The sequence below is a fragment of the Bidens hawaiensis genome, unplaced genomic scaffold (genome assembly GCF_021521415.1).
Source record: "Bidens hawaiensis isolate Kalapana, Puna unplaced genomic scaffold, B.hawaiensis_p1.1 tig00071848_1, whole genome shotgun sequence".
NCBI classification, from domain to species: domain Eukaryota; kingdom Viridiplantae; phylum Streptophyta; class Magnoliopsida; order Asterales; family Asteraceae; genus Bidens; species Bidens hawaiensis.
In genome coordinates this window covers 5,688-23,225 of record NW_027502568.1, presented here as the reverse complement: position 1 = coordinate 23,225, position 17,538 = coordinate 5,688, and the positions used below count along the sequence as shown (strand labels likewise).

At 41.9% G+C, this 17,538-nt stretch overlaps 1 pseudogene across 1 annotated transcript; it reads left to right on the top strand.

The window, feature by feature from the left end:
- Window positions 1–7,643: 7,643 nt before the first annotated feature.
- LOC143605886 (transport inhibitor response 1-like protein pseudogene) lies at window positions 7,644–10,910 on the top strand (annotated as a pseudogene). The gene is made up of 3 exons (XR_013148637.1): window positions 7,644–8,119; window positions 9,035–9,548; window positions 10,145–10,910. The product of XR_013148637.1 is annotated as a transport inhibitor response 1-like protein pseudogene (transcript).
- The last annotated feature ends 6,628 nt before the right edge of the window (window positions 10,911–17,538 follow it).

Sequence of the window (17,538 nt, the reverse complement as noted above, 5' to 3'; positions counted from 1 at the left end):
CTTTCTGCCCATTCGTGAAAACTACCGTGTTGAGCAACTCGCGCAGCTTTATGTCAAGGAAATTGTCTGCCGTCATGGTACTCCTTTGAGCATTATATCCGATCGCGATGGCCGTTTTATATCTCGCTTTTGGAAATCTCTCCAATCTGCGCTAGGAACTCGCTTGGACATGAGTACGGCATATCATCCTCAGACTGACGGTCAGTCTGAGCGAACTATTCAAACTCTTGAGGATATGCTCCGATCTTGTGTTCTTGATTTTGGAGGTAATTGGGATTCGCACCTGCCTTTGATCGAGTTCTCTTATAATAACAGCTATCATTCCAGTATTGGTATGGCCCCATCTGAAGCACTTTACGGTCGTAAGTGCCGCTCCCCGATTTGTTGGAGCGAAGTGGGTGAAGCTCAAATCACAGGACCCGAACTTGTTCAAGAGACAACCGATAAAATCGCCAAGATCCGTGATCATCTGCTGACTGCCAGAAGCCGACAGAAGAGTTACGCAGATTGCAGGCGAAAGCCTCTCGAATTTCAAGTTGGTGATCTTGTTCTCCTCAAAGTGTCGCCTTGGAAAGGTGTTGTCCGCTTTGGGAAGAAAGGTAAGCTTGCTCCTCGATATGTTGGACCATTTAAGATTCTCGCGCGTGTAGGGAAAGTTGCCTACAGACTTGACCTGCCGCCCGCGCTCAGTAATGTGCATCCAACGTTCCATGTATCCAATCTCAAGAAGTGTTTAGCTGACGAGAACCTTCACATTCCACTTGATGAAGTTCAAGTTGATGAATCTATGCATTTCGTTGAGAAGCCTGTTGAGATTATGGATCGCGAGGTAAAGCAAACCAAGCGCAGTCGCATCCCTATCGTGAAAGTTCGCTGGGAGTCCAAGCGCGGAGCCGAGTTTACATGGGAAAGGGAAGATCAAATGAAGATCAAGTACCCGCACCTGTTCTCTGCGCAACCTACTTCGAGATAAATTTCGGGACGAAATTTCTTAAAGTAGGGGAGACTGTGACATCTGACCCGATCCGACCCGACCCAGGTACCCGTTTCCCTTATCCGATCTCTTTCTTTTATGATTTAATATTTATTTATACTTATATTTTACTTTTAATAATAATAATATATTTTCCTTCCCGCCTCTTTCTCTCTCTTTCTTCCGCCTTCCTTTTCTCTTGTCGCCGTCCCGCCCTCCTGTTTAACCCCTCAGCCTTGTTTCCCTCTTTTTCTCCTAACTTTCCTTGTCCTTTGTTTCTTCCCGCCTAAGGTTGTCTGTGCAGCTCCACGCGCCAGACTCCTTACAAGGAAGCCTGCACGAAGACCTGTTGTTCCTGCGATACGCGAGGCGAACTGTTCTCGCAGCGCGCTAAGAATTGTAGTTCTTCTCGCAGCGCGCTAAGAACGGTAGTTCTTCCCGCGGCGCGCTAAGAATGGTAGTTCTTCCCGCGGCGCGCTAAGAATGGTAATTCTTCCCGCGGCGCGCTAAGGATAATAGTTCTTCCCGCGGCGCGCTAAGGTTTGTTCTGTCAGCCTTCGCCCTCGCGGTGCGCTCGAGCCTTCTCGCGCTAAACCCCTTTGAGTTTTCTTCTGTTTAATCTAGCCGTTTGCTTTTGTGTTGTCTATTCTTCTGTGCTGTTGACCTGACCTATCTTATGTCTGAAAAGTTACTTTCGGCGCAGCATGCGCACCAACCCCATTGGTTGACAGAAAAAGTGACTGACATTATCTTTTGAGATCTGCTTTTTCCATGCTTGACCAGTACCTTTATCTGACCCGCCCATGCCTGTTTACTGTTACCTGTCAGCTTTTCCTTGTCCCCTGCAGCTGCCATATCTTTTGATATCTTTTGCTTTTGGAATCTTTTACTTTTTGGAGATCTTTTCCCCTTTTCTAGGGATTGTGTTCCCTAGGGTTTCCCTATAAATAATAATGTTATTTTCCTAACACTACACACACAAACACTTATTTTAACCTCCTCCTTGATCTCTCTGCCGCCTCCCTCTCTGCCTCCGTCTTTCTCCCTGTTCTGCCCTGTTTTCCGGTAATCTATTATATATAATAATTTGTTTAAGTTACTTATTAATTATGCTAATTTATAATCAAGACTTAAAACCAATCGTTAAAACAATAATCTTTAATTATAGGTTAACTTGTGCTTGTTTAAAGTTGGTTCTTGCTTTATCTTTCACCGCATCGTTTATCAAGTGAGTAATCTCGTACCTAATCCCTTTTTATTTTTAATGTTTTGGGATGTTCATGTGTTCATACAAACTTAGAGTCTTAAACTTGTTTATGAACTTTAGTCGCGCAGTATCCCATGTGTTGAGGACGTTTACTTGGCTGTTTATTTGTATGTGTGTATCATTAACCGCTTTGTTCGGCCTATTCCGCAGTTTTCATGGATCCATTAGATGAACACGGGAGACCTATCGTTTACGGTTTTCTTTGTTTACACTTGCACAGATGTTTTCTTGTTTTTGTGCTCATTTGGGAGCACGGATTGAACTATGAACTATGAGCTATGATCTATTTAGGCTTGATCACAATCTGATTGCACCCTTGTTAAACACCAGACATACACGTGTTGCGCGCAGATTTATTGTTATCTATTATCTATTAAACTTAATTTCTCACCAACACGCAAGTGTTTGACGTTTTATTTTAACACATGTTCAGGTTTGCTGTAGCTACATTTGGAGCTTGTGGACACGTAGGACGTTTTTACTTTTGGACCTAGATTAAAATGTATCAAGACAAGTTATTATTGTTCGAATATTTTGCCTTATAATATATTGAATTATGTTGCTTTATGTTATCTTGTGTATACTTTGCGCGTGCGCGAATGAATGTATTTATTAAATATTGACACCCAATAGTGTCACGAGTAATGAAACAATATGTGGCGCCCCGATGTATAATCCGCCTTTGGTCGGGGTGTTACACCCAGTTGCCGGAAAAGAATTTTATAAGAATTCCCAATTACAGATTACTCAGTGTATTAAAGGGGGATTGAGAGGAATGAGCGAGTTGTAATGAAGCTTGGGCATCTATTTATACTCCGGGGTGGAGCGTATACGCGATATTTGCATTAATGGTGAATCCGTGATTTCCGGCGACGATTACGGGGTGTTTTACGGTAAGGAATCACAATTAATTAGTTGGTTATTGCTTAATATTGACGGAGAATCATTTTTATAAAAACAAATTCGAGTTAAAAACGCGTTTAAGGGTGTAACGGCTTCCTCCGGCGCCGGATTCCGGCCACCGGAGGTTCGCCGGAAAATCGGGACAGGGGGGGGGGGACGGGAGGGGCTGGGTAAGGTTTATTATTTTAATATAATTTGAATTAAAAATGTTACACTATTAGTCCCTGAAGTTTAAAGAACCTTTAAATGATAATATAAATATATCTTTTAAGTTAAATAAAGTTTTCAAGTTTACATTTTAACCTAAACTTTATAATTAAATTATAAAGTTTTTGGTTTTGGATTATTTACGCGTACTCGCGCGGCTCGATTAACGTTAAGGTTCGGAAATTTATAAACAACGAATAATGAACATTAAATGTCGGGAATCACTGTATTAAAATATATTTAATACATCGAAACGACCCAACGGGTCGGGTTTACAAATACAAATCCGAATCGAAAATTGACGAATGTCACATATAAGGGTCTGCCACCCTGACTCTTGCATTAGACTCTTACATTACGTTCTTTCTTGACTCTTACAATCGTGTTAAGTAACAAACTAGTCACACACAAATTCTAACAGCCCTCTTTAATTCTTGCATTAATCATTCACATTAATCGTATAAGTATACATGTTACTAGTCTTACAAGTATGCACATAGCCCTGAAAACATTTCAAAGAGAAATGGGGCTGGAACTCACCTGTTGTCGGTTTCTCTCAGAGTTTATGGTTACACCTCTTCTCAGCTGGGCACGACTAACTGTTTAACAAGTTACAAGCATCAGTTATCTGTCTCTACCACTTCTTACACCTAGGTTAATGAGACCCACAACTAACATGGGTCCGGGGGCAGCGCCCCTGGTAGCGAGGTCTAGGGGCTCCCTTAGCAGGGTCCAAGGGGCGGAGCCCATGACTGGGGTTGAGCTGTCAGGTCAGCTCGGAAAAATTTTATTTTCATTAATAGGTCCTTTATCGAAAACGCATCAGAAAATGGGTTTCATGAAATTTAGCATGGCCATTTCGCATGGAATTTCGCATCGCATGGGAAGGTTTCGCTTCGCATGGGAAGGTTTCGCTTCGCATGCTTATTTCGCTTCGCATGGCATGCGATGCGAAATTCTTGGATTTCGCATGGCATGCGATGCGAAGCCCTTTTCATGCGAAAACCCCCTTTTTACTTTATTTTTACCATTTTAAGGCCATTTTCCTCCGAAACTCCTCCTTAAGACCATTTTCTACTCTTTATGAGTTTCGGGTCGTACCAACTTGTATACCCGTGTTTTCAAAGTCCGAATATCACTTTTTTTGTCCTATAACACCCCCATAAGGTTATAACTCACCAAGTTTATGTTTTTCTTACGTTATACAACTCGATCTATCGTTCTAACAGTTTGCATGTCGAAACCAACCCCAAAAACTCAATCTTGTTGGCCAAAACTCACCTTTTTGGTCTCGGGTTCGGATCTGGACAAATCCGAGGATCTTGGTGGTGTTACTTGTTGTTTTATGGTGTTTACACCCAAGACTCGTTCTTCCTTGTGCACGGATTTGGATCCGGAATGCAGAGAGAATGTGTGTGTGTTCTTGAGTGTGTGTGTGTTGTGAAAGGAAGGAAAATGGTGAAAGGGTGGAAGGGTTGGGTTTATATAGGGGGCTATGGGCCCCACAACCTACTCACAATTCCAAATCAGATTTTTTTTTACCCAAACATTTACACAAGCAATCAAATTAACAACACGCACAAAATAATAAATTTTCCTTTTATTTATTAATATTTAAATACGGATGTTACATGTATTTGAAATGTGAGAAATGGCTCGATGAGATAGTTTCTGAAAGAAAATTAGTGGAACACTAATGATGCAATTGGTGAAACAAGAGTTTTGAGCTTTTTATGGGTTCGAAATTGGTCGAAAACTCGAGCATAACTTGGGGAGAAATGGAGGAAATTTGATCTTGAAGATGCATAAGGGGGAAGAGGCTAAGAGGGGTGGGTGAAACAATGTTATAATAGAAAATGTAAATGTGGTGTTGTATGGTTGGGCTAGCTACTTGCTAGTTGTCGACGTCTAGCTATTAATAAAATCCTCTTGATTGGTCGTTCAAAAAATATCTTATCGGTTAGATATATTTAATAATTTATTGTGTAAAATTTTTATGCGCACTTACCATAATATAAACATACATCTTCGTATGCATCCTTATAATACTTCACGTCGTGTTATCAATACTTTTTGGAGTTGAAAAATTGTATCAAAATATAACTTAAACTTAGTACAATTTAATATATTTGTTTTTTTTTAATTCTGTATCTTTTTCATTTGATTAATTTATCAAATGGAAAACTTATAGTATGAACATACATGTATTTAAGATAACATTTCACTTATATGTTTAGTCAATTAGATTTAACATCGCTAAGATGAATTCAGGTATGGTAAATTATGAAAATGGTCCTATGCTTTATATGAAACTACATTTTTGGTTTGTAGGAGTGAAGTTTATATAGGAGTGAAGTTTATACGGGTGATGCTACTTTCTTAAACTTGTTGCATAAATGGTTCCAGGATATTAAATGGTCGTTAAGACATATCATGTGAGCACATGAAGTAGTGGGTCATTTCTATTTTCTAGTTTCTACTACTTTTTATTATATGAATTATAAAACTCTTTTTTATAATGCATCATCTCTTTTTTAATTTAACAAATATCTTTCGATATTATAAAAAGGCGTATGCGTAAGAATAATATATATTTAGTAAACCATCATTATCGCTTATACTATAATATACGAAAATAATTAATTATACTTTATTATATATTAGTTTGAAAATTGTTGATGGATCATATTATATATTTTTTATGTCCAAGACCAATCAAAGATGAGTGAAAATGGTTAAAACGATGTTGGGTCGTCTTAATGATTGGTCTGAGAATCATAAGATCAATCGAAGAATAGTGAAAACGGTTGTGTAATTGTTTTGAATTTTTCTCGTAAAATTTATAACGACATGTAATAAACTAGAACACATGTGAAAATGAAAGAAGCATGGTTCATTATTGTATTACTATCTGTATATCATGAAGACAAAAACTATCCTAAATGGGATCTCAATATTGACAACCTTGATTGAAACTACATTAGCAACATAAGTATTAGTCTACTTTCAGTTATTTCCCAACCGAATATGCTAGTAGCTAGAGAGAAAGAAAGACGGTTATTAGGTTAGAAAACATCTTATATACTGCTTGCAAAGAATTAAGTTGTTATCAAGAAAAGTTTGTTTCAACAGAAAAGTTACAATTTTTAGATAAACTAAATTATTATTAGAATATTGATCCATCTGAAGATTAATATATTTTGTTGGAAAACTGCGTTAAGTAGAATACCAACAAACTATGTTTTTAACAAAAGTAAGAGCAAAAATAATACCAATCGTTTGCGCAAGTTGTGGCAAATCACCAGAGCCTACGAATCATTACTAGTATTTGCACTTTTGCAGAATCGGTGCGGCAACAAAGAAACTCATGGTGCAGGTTTCATTCGCAGCTAGGAGCTCGGTTGTTGAAGTATTAGCCTTTGTGGAGATGTTCACCGGGTTCAAACTTCATAAGAAGTTTGTATAAACACGTTTCTTAGCAAATTTGTGGTTTATTTGGAAAACACTAATGACAAAGTCTCCACCAACAAAAATCTGTAGTCCAATATATGAGTACAGGAGATAAAATTAATTATTTTCTACGAGTAAAAAGAAAAATGGCAACACTACAATTGTTCTATTGCAATTCTTGGAGTATAGTGTTATCCAGCATCTTGTTAGTTTCTAAGACAAGTTGTAGTGGGGCGATATTAGGCGGCAACACCCCCAGCCTGGCCGATAAGTAGGGCGATAGGTGGGGGGGGGGGCGACAAGAAGTTGTCGCCGATGAAGGTTAGAAGAATATTATTATTTTATTAAACGGACAAATGCAAACATTGGGGGGATATTTGAGCTACAACACCACTACACCTTAAAATAAAAACGTTCATTTGCTGACAAAAATCACCCTCATTTTGTAACCATCCACTATAGATAGCCTAATTAATTACATTTTATCCAATCTACCGGTTAAAGATTTATTTAAACTTTGATTATTATAATTTTTTAAACGTCATTAAAAACGGAGAAAAGGTAAGTGTTGGTGATGAATTGATCATTATCTGTTGTATTTGGAACGTTCTGGGTTTTTTTTAATAAACAATAACGATAAAAATTAGGGTAACAACCAGACCATACTACAACTACAATATAAAAGACAAAACCCCCAAACAACATCTTGCATATCAGCAAGTGAGCATAGAGAGTATCCCTATGCCCACTTCATTATAATAATAATATAATAATCTTCAACTCCATCTCTGATCTAAACACCAAGATTCAATAATAATAATAATAATAATAATAATAATAATAATGTCCAAACGCTTCATCTCCATCGCCGATCAAGTTCTCGAAAACGTATTAGAAAACGTTTTAATCTTCTTAACCTCACGGCGTGACCGTAACGCCGTCTCACTGGTGTGCAAGTCATGGTGCCGTGCGGAAGCCCGCACCCGATCCGACCTCTTCATCGGAAACTGCTACGCGGTGGCTCCACGCCGCGTCACGGACCGGTTTAAAACCCTCCGGTCGGATTATTTAAAAGGGAAGCCCCGGTTCGCCGACTTTAGTTTAATGCCGGTGGGTTGGGGTGCGCATTTTACGCCGTGGGTGTATGCCATGGCGGGTGCTTATCGTGCGCTGGAGAAGATTTATCTGAAACGGATGTTGGTTACTGATGATGACCTGGCGGTTATTGCCAACTCGTTTCCCGGGTTTAAGGAGCTGGTTTTGGTTTCTTGTGAAGGGTTTGGCGCTAGAGGCCTTGGGGTTATTGCTAGCGAATGCAGGTATATTAAGGTTTCGGGTTTCGGTTTGTATAGATCTGAATTTGTTAACGGTAGGGGTGCAAACGAGTCCAGCCGCCAACTCCACGAGATCGGACTGATAAAAAAAAACTCGAAATGTTTTTTTCTAGCATTATCGAGCTCGAGCCAAACCCGAGCCTTGAATGAAGCTCGTTTAGTTTAGTTATTGAGCCTGAGCTCGAGCTTTGTATAGGAAGCTTGTTTGGGCTTGTCCGAGTAGAGGTGTACAAACCGGTTAAAAACTCAAAACCGGTTTGGGTTGAAACCGGTTCGGTTTGGTCAACAAAAGTCAAAACCGGTTTATAATCAGTTTCGGTTTGGGTTGAAACTAGTTTCTTACAATGTTACAATCGGTTTGTTAACCGGGTTGAAACCGGTTTTTGTGGAGAAAATTACAAACCGGTTTCTACATAATCGGTTTCAAACCAGTTCGGTAAATGGTTTATTTGCCCACCTCTACGTCCAAGCGTAGTGTGTTTTAAAGTTTAACTCTTTTAGACTTCTATGTATTAGTTTCACACTGCACAACCGAGGTATGGCTTGTTTAAGGTAATGCACACTAGCTCGAGTCGAGCTAAGGCTGGTTAATGTTTTTCGTCAAATTTATAAAAATAATTAAATATAAATATATATAATAAATTAATTAGTATGTAATGGCCGGTTGAGTTTGAGCTTTATAAAACGAGCTTGAGCTCTCGTAAGTTAAAACGAACCAAGCTCGAGCCTAGTTGAACTCGGGCTTGCTCGCCTCATTTACGCCCCTAGTTACGGACTGAAGCCATTGCAATGTATGAGAGTTGTCCCACATTTGTTGCCCGTACAACTGATGATAGCTTGCAATGGTTTCAGTCTCCGTTTTCGGTATCAGTTTTACGAAAGTAAGCTAATTTGATTCAGGAATCTTCGTGTTCTTGAGCTGAATGAAGACGAGGTTTCAGAAGACGAATTCGATTGGATTTCATGTTTTCCATCTGATTGTACAACCAATCTGGAATCATTATGCTTTGATTGTCTAGAAATCCCAGTTAATTTTGAAGCATTAGAAAAACTAGTAGCAAGATCACCATTGTTAAAGAAGCTTAGATTGAACCGACATGTTTCAGTACAGCAGCTTTACCGGTTGACTTCCCGGGCACCACAGTTGACCGATTTGGGAACCGGTTCCTTCGGGTTACAGGATATTATTGACCCTCAACAACCCGGATACCAAGAACCCGATTATGGTAACACTTTTGCTGCATGCAAATCGATTGTTTGTCTTTCAGGTTTCCGGGATCTTACACATGAATATATTCCCGCCGTGTTTCCAATCTGTGCGAATCTCACTTCATTGAATCTTAGTTATGCTCGTATTGATGCACAACAGCTGAAAAGCATTATCCGCCACTGTCATAAGCTAAGGATTTTTTGGGTAATTTACACAACTTTAGAAGTTTTATGCGTCTCTGTATCTAGGGGTGTTCACAGTCTGGTTTGGCCCGTTTTCACATTTTGGGTCAAACCTGTAAATCTATAAGAACGTTTCTTTTAGAAACTCTAAACAGAACGGTTCGGCTTTGGTGGTTTGCTGAGTTTTTTTTTTAGCATGGAATCTTTGAAAGCTCAGTAAAATATTAAGTATACAAAAAGATAAATTCTTGTATATTTAAAGTATTAAAGGGCTGATAAAAAAATTGTGAGAAAAAAAATTAACAGTAAGAATTTCGTTGAGTTAGTAATATATACGTATTATAATTAAGAAAAGACTTTGCGTACTATAATTGTTTGATTCCTGCACCTGAAAAAGCTACTTCATTTATATTAATGTTATATAGATTAAGAAACTATTTTTGTAATTGTTTTGTTGATATTTCGTGGCGATCTGTTCCAAACCGTACACCTAACTGTTTCACTCATAAACCAGCCGAACCGACCGATTTAGCTAGTTTTGAACACCCCTATTTGTATCTATATTTAAGTCTAAATTTTGAAATGATGGTTTAATTTGCGTTTTTAATCTTTTACCAGACACTTGATTCAATCTGTGATGAAGGGCTTCAAGCAGTAGCTGATGCATGTACAGATCTCCGTGAGCTTCGCGTTTTTCCATCAGACCCTTCTGAAAATGCCGAAGGGCCCGTTTCTGAAACGGGCCTCCTTGCAATATCTTTAGGGTGTAGAAAACTACAATCTATTCTTTTACTTTTGTCAACAAATGACAAATGCAGCGGTTATAGCCATGTCCAATAACTGCCCGGATCTGGAGGTGTTTCGTCTTTGTATTATTGGGCGGTACCGACCTGATTGGGCCACGGGTCAGCCCATGGACGAGGGTTTTGGAGCCATTGTCAAGAACTGTAAGAAACTGACTCGGTTAGCCGTTTCTGGTTTGTTAACTGATCGGGCATTTAGTTACATCGGGCAATATGGTAAATTGGTAAGAACATTATCCGTGGCGTTTGCTGCTGATGGTGATACCGGGCTGAAATACGTGTTGGAAGGTTGCACGAATCTGCAAAAGCTTGAAATCCGAGATAGCCCGTTTGGGGACTCGGGCTTACAGTCGGGTTTGCACCATTTTTATAATATGAGGTTTGTCTGGTTGTCTTCGTGTCGAGTGACTAAACAAGGGTGTTTGGAAGTTGCTAGAAGGTTGCCAAAATTAGTGGTGGAAGTTTTTAGGAGGGATGAGGAGGATGGAGGCGAGAGGGGCGATTGTGTCAATACGCTTTATATGTATCGGTCACTCGATGGCCCACGAGCTGATGCGCCACAGTTTGTCAAGATTTTGTAAATTTCAATGATGTAAAGCAATTATCATAATGCTTCTCAGAAGCAATAATGCTGGATTGATATCATATAGTTATACCAACTTCCAGATATGTTGGTGCATATTCTTCATGATTTTTCAAATTCCTATAAAGTGTAAAGATCTTCATCAACGATTATTTAACGCGTACACACTAAAAAATCTACTGCTGTTTGGCTCAATATACAATTTTGTTGAGTTTTACGCGAGAAAGATTCGATCTTTGAGGTGGGATTAATCTTGATTAATGAAGTTTGGACCGTTTGGTGTGTTTTATGCGATAAAGATTTGATCTTTGAGGTGGGTTGATCTTGATCAATGAACTGATGAAGTTTGTTGTGATTTACACGATAAATATTCGATCTTAGAGGTGGGCGGATCTTGATTAATGAAGTCTCTTGAAGCAGCAGATGTTAATGTTTTGAATCATGCTTCATGTTGTATTTAGATGTTAGATTTGAAATGCCCATTCTTTTCTGTATGTTATATTTATATCTTCTTATTTAGAAGACTTTGTTTTCAAGATGTATTAGTCAAAAAGCCCTTGATTTTTGATATGCTGGATAAAAGACTGTATGGGCTTCTATTGTATTAATAATGGCCGAAGTACAAGTTTCTAAATTCTAATGCATGAAGGACAAGTTAAAATGATATAACATTGAAATTTATGGGTCCGGGCTTTCTTCTAAGGAGTTTAGGTCAGTTTTAGATCGATTCGCTCAAACTGTTTCTTTATTTATGAAATTTACAAATCTACTTGTAACCACCATCATACGTGAAAATCGGTACTGGTTTCTTTGAAGAATGAGATGAGTACAAGATTAGTGTAAAGTGCTAATGAATGAGATAGCATATCTGAATTCTTTCAAATTTTATGGTCTTTAGGAATATGGAGTAGGGTTGATGTAATTAGTCACGGCTTTGGTCTCCACTAGGTGGCAACGGCCTAAATAGATTGTGAAAATGACATCTTCAATTCTATGAGCCAACGTGAAGAAACACTAATCGACCCCGGGCAGATTACGGATAATCTGGGGGTTAAATAGATGTTTCCCACGAGGGTTAGTTCCGGCAAAGATGGTTGTTCTGGTGACCTGCAAAACAGACACCGTGAGCTCGTCACTGAGAAGGGGGGGGGGTACCTCCTTGTGATCACCCTCCGGCGTGAGAATCAGACTAGATTGCTCTTGAATATAAGTGTATATTAAGAGAAATAGCTAGAGAGAAGATGATGATACCGTTCCAAGGTGTTGGAGTATTTATAGCTGAAGGTAGGTTTCCAAGCAGGTACAGCCGGCTGAATAGTATTCCTGTTCTACCAACTGTGGGCTACGCACGTGCCATGCTGATAGTTGGTGGGTAGGCAGCGGCTGATAGTGACCAGGCCGGCTGTGTACTATTCCTTTTCCACCAACTGCAGGCTATGGACGTGCCCTGACAGGGGTTGGTGAGTAGGCAGCGGCTGATAGTGACTTTAAGTACTAGAGCGTGCTGCCCGTCGTACTGTTGTCAGTGAGCTGTCGCAGCTTTGGTCAGTTCTTTTGTCCATACATTGGCAGGTACAGTACAAAAGATCCTCCAGTATCGTACGGACTGGCTCATTTGGGCGGGAGTATTCCCGGCTTGCTCATTCCCTCTTCAGGTGACATTACTGAATTATTTGAGAGTTAGTGCCTTGTGCGTGTAGCCTTGCTGCGCGGGTAGCCTTCCCTGATGGCTAGTATCCGTAGCTGCGGGAACAGGCGGAGTACGTCACCATTGGGAGGCTTTTCCAGCGGGAACAGCTTGCGTACTGCGCGTAAGGACGTCGCGTCTCTGAGCATGGTTGGTTCTGCGGATCCAGTTGGTCTTTGCGCAGACGTCCCTCAAGAGTCTTGCGAGTTCAACTGCGCAGACGTCTCTTCGAGGTGAGTCTTGCGGGTCCAACTGCGCAGACGTCCCTGTTTAAGGTGAGTCTTGCTCGTCCAACCGCGCATACGTCCCTGTTCAAGGTGAGTCTTGCGGGTCCAACTGGGCTCTGCTGGGACCTACCTCTTCAAGTCCCCCCAGTCCAATGTTATTCTCATGAATTGTTAATAAGTAAGGTGAACTTTTGGACTTAAGCAAGGGGTTTTGAAAAGGGTTTAGTTTTAAGGTTTTCCATAGGGATTCTTCCCGCGGAAGTCCTAATGTCACGTGCAGAAATTCCCGACTTTTCTGCTTGATCTTTGGGTATGATGCGGGTAGGTCTGTAACCTCCTCGCAAGTCAGGAGCGTTGAGTTCCACTTGTGTAGATTCTCCATGAGGTTTTGGTAGTTTTGAACATAGTGATCAATTATGTTAAACAACCAATTCCATCTTGGAGCTTCAAACAATCTAGTTCTCAACGTTCCCGCTATGCGGGGATGTTATTTCCGTTTCCGCAAGCATGGCCCAGAAGATCATTCTTGGTTTCAATTCCCTGCGGAGTGCTAAGTATGTGAATGGTTTTGCCTTGACACTGTACCCGCACTCGTCTTATAGTTACTTTACTTCCAAGGTATTCCTGGCGTCAATTCCCTGCAGGTGCTAAGTATGTGAAGGGTTTTGCCTTGACACTGTACCCGCACCCGTCTTATAGTTACTTGGTTGCCGAGGTATTCTTGGCTTCAATCCCCTGCAGGTGCTAAGTATGTGAAGGGTTTTGCCTTGATACTGTACCCGCACCTGTCTTATAGTTACTTGGTTGCCAAGGTAAGGGGTATAGTCCCGCTTACTTTTGAATCTTTATGACTTGCGTTATAAACGTTACATGACTTGCGCATGCATATTTTAGTTTATTTTAGCAATTTTCCCAGTGTTTTGAATAAGTTAACCGTTCGACGCGCGGTTGTCAATAGGTTAGTGTTCAGTTTCCTCTATCATGATTGTGCGGGTAGGACCGTCACTTTCATTTAGTGGGACGACCAATCTTCACCTATAACTGACCTGCGTGGAGGTTTGTCGTTTTTTGTGTTTATGCGGGTTTTGCCGCCGTCCACACGCAACGACTTCTTTCCATATTTATGCGGTGAATACCGGCATACTGTCCGGAAAGTTTATAAATGTAAAGCGATCAACACAATGTGAAAGGAGAATCATTTCCATTAGAAGTGGCCCCAGGCCGTTTCTTTATAAGTTTGGAATTGATCTACATGTAACATTTGCGTAATTGAGCTCCATTCCATCTTCTTGGGATGGGGGTGCCATCGAGCCTTTCGAGCCGGTATGCGCCCTTTCCCAAAACTTCTTTGATAATGTATGGCCATTCCCAGACGGGGCCCAGCTTTCCTGGGCGTTCTTGGTTCGAAGCCTCGTTGTTACGCAGTATGTAGTCTCCGACATTGAAGTTGCACAGTTTTACCCGCGTGTTGTAGTACTTTTGCATTTGTCGTTTGTAGTTCTCTTCACGCACTGCGGCTAAGTCTCTGCGTTCTTCGGTTAGCATAAGGTCTAACCGTCTTTCCGCATCATTGTCCTCTGGATGAATCAAGACCCTTGGTGAGGGTAGACCAATTTCGACCGGGACCATGGCTTCAGTGCCATAAGTGAGGCTGAACGGGGTTTCTCCCGTACTTGCCTTTTTCATCGTTCTGTGTGCCCAAAGGACGTGCGGAAGTTCGTCCACCCAGCCGGATCTGTGTTCCAATAGTCTTTTCTTTATGCCGTCGACAATGCTCCTATTTGCTCTTTCCACCTCAACATTACCCTGTGGGTGCGCCACTGAGGTAAAGGTGTGGGTGATTTGAAGTTCTTTCAGCCACTGTTGTAGCTTCTTGTCGGCAAAGTTGGTGCCGTTATCGCTCACCAAACTCTGTGGAAGCCCAAAACGACAAATAATAAATTCCCAAATAAATTTTTTGATATGTTTTGCGGTTGTTTGGGCTAAGGGTTTTGCCTCTATCCACTTGGTGAAGTAGTCGATGGCAACCATTAGAAACTGGACGTTCCCTGCTGCTGTGGGAAATGGGCCTGTCACATCGATGGCCCACTTCTGAAATGGCCATGAAGAGGTGACTGGAACAAGTTCATTATTCGGGCGATGCGTGTTGGGTGCGTAGAGTTGGCAAGACCTACACTTTCTGATGTATGCCAGTGCATCTGTATGCATCCCCGGCCAAAAGTATCCCGCGTTGTTTAGCTTAGCTACAACTGCGCGTGGACCTGTGTGTATCCCACAGATGCCTTCGTGTACTTCCCTTAGGAGGTAGTCGGCATCTTGGTCGTCGACGCATCTGAGGAGTGGACCAAGAAAGTTACGTCTGTAAAGGATGTCATCGATGAGTTGATAGTTCAGTGCTTTACAACGTAGTTTTCTTGCCTGTTTTTCGACTCTGGTAGTATACCCGCCGCAAGGTAATTTATTATTGGTGTCATCCACGTTTCCGTGCCGGTTTGGATGACACAGACTTCCTTGTGTGGGACTGATGGTGCTCCAAGGAGTTCAATGCGGATGTTCTTTCCCAAGTAGGTGAAAGCCAATGACGCAAGCTTGCTTAACGCATCCGCAGATTTGTTTTCGCTACGCTTGACGTGTATGACTTTGCAATCGTTAAAATCGCGCATGAGGGTTTTTGCTTGAGCGAGGTATAGGGCCATTGTGTCGTTCACGGCCGTGTACGTCCCGTTTATCTGATTGGTTACTAACATGGAATCCACGTGGGCTTCCAAGTTCTTCACTCCCATCTTACGCGCAATCCTCAGCCCGGCCAAGAATGCTTCATACTCCGCTTTGTTATTTGTACTTGGAAAATCCAGTCGAATAGCGTAAGTGTATTCTTGGCTCGCTGGGTTGGTTAGTTTTAACCCTGCGCCTGAGCCCTCGTTGCTGGCTGCTCAATCAGTGTAGAGTCGCCAGACATCATCGATGTCCTGTGCTGGAGAGGGTTGAGCCTCGTCCTGGCACTCTTTCTCCCGCGAGGCGGGGACTTCTGCAATAAAGTCGGCCAAGACCTGGCCTTTTATGGCTGGCCTCGGCTTATACTTTATCGCGTATTCTCCCAATTCTATTGCCCATTTGGCTAGGCGTCCCGACAGTTCTGGTTTGCCTAAAACGTTTGCAAGTTTGAAGTTGGTGAGAATGGTGATTGGGTGACATTGGAAATATCGTCTTAGCCTGCGTGAAGCCTGTACAAGTGCTAAGACTAATTTTTCTAGGGTAGAGTACCGGGTTTCGACGTCTGTTAGGAGACGGCTAACATAGTAGATTAGCATCTGGATGCCTTTTCGCTCGACTAGCAGGACGGCCCCGGTTGCTCTATCTGTGGCGGAGAGGTATAGGATTAATTCCTCTCCCGCTTCTGGTGCTATGAGCGTTGGGAGTTAGATCAAACGTGACCGAATTTCCTGAAAAGCTGCTTCCGCTTCTGGTGTCCAGCGGAAGTGCGTTTTCTTTAAACAGTTTCTCAGCGTTGACACGAATGGGAACGACCTATCCGCATGGTTTGCCAAAAAGCGGTTAAGTGCGACTAAGCGTCCATTCAGTGTCTGAGCCTGCTTGATGGTAGTAGGCGATTCCATTTTGATAATGGCTTCGACCTTTTCAGGGTTCGCTCTGAAGCCATCTTTAGTAACAATGACTCCTAAGAACTTCCCTTCTTCCATCCCAAATGAACACTTGCTCGGGTTGAGCTTCATGTTTATCTTTCTGAGTGTGTTGAATGTTTCCTCGATGTCTTTCAACATCGTTTCTGGGTCAAGGCTTTTGATGACCAGGTCATCCATGTAGACTTCCAAGTTCTTCCCAATTTGGGCATGAAACTCTTTGTCCATCAGGCGTTGGTATGTGGACCCGGCATTCTTAAGTCCAATGGCATCATTTGATAACAAAATGTGCCATCGGGCTTCCGAAATGCGGTTTTGTCCTGATCGTCAACGGCCATGTGGATTTGATGGTACCCTTTATACGCATCAAGGAAGCATTTAAGGCGAAACGGTGCTAGCGAATCTACCTTAAGATCAATTTCGGGTAACGGGTAACAATCTTTGGGGCATGCTTTGTTCAAGTCTTTGAAATCTATGCACATGCGCCATTGTTTGCTGGACTTCGGTACCATGACGGGATTTGCAACCCATGTTTGATATCTGCTGACGCGTACGATGCCCGCGTCAAGGAGTTCCTTGACTTGGGTTCTACACGCGTTAGCTTGTTCCGCCCCCATTACTCTGCGCTTTTGTATGACCGGCGTAAAAGCCGGGTCACACTTGCGCTTATGCTCTGCCTTACTTCGAGGTACCCCAGTCATGTCAGCTGGTTTCCATGCGAAGATGTCAGCGTTTTTCTGTAGTAAGCGTTTGAGTAAGGTGCGCGTAGGATCAGTGACTGTTGGGCCAATGGTAACCGCCTGGTCGGGGTATTTGCCATTGAAGGCCCATTCTTCTGGTTCGGTGATGGTCGGTTTAGCCATCTTTGGTTTGGGTGTCGATGAGACAGATGCGATGCATACCTGGGGAATACTGGTGACCATCGCTACGCCCTCAGCTGTTGGCCATCCCATCATGCCGTGGACTGAAGATACCACGGCATTGAATCTTGCCATCCCGTCTCTCCCGAAGAGAATGTCGTATGTGTGGTGTGGCTTCCTCATTACGACAAAGTCCACGTCCTCTGTGCGG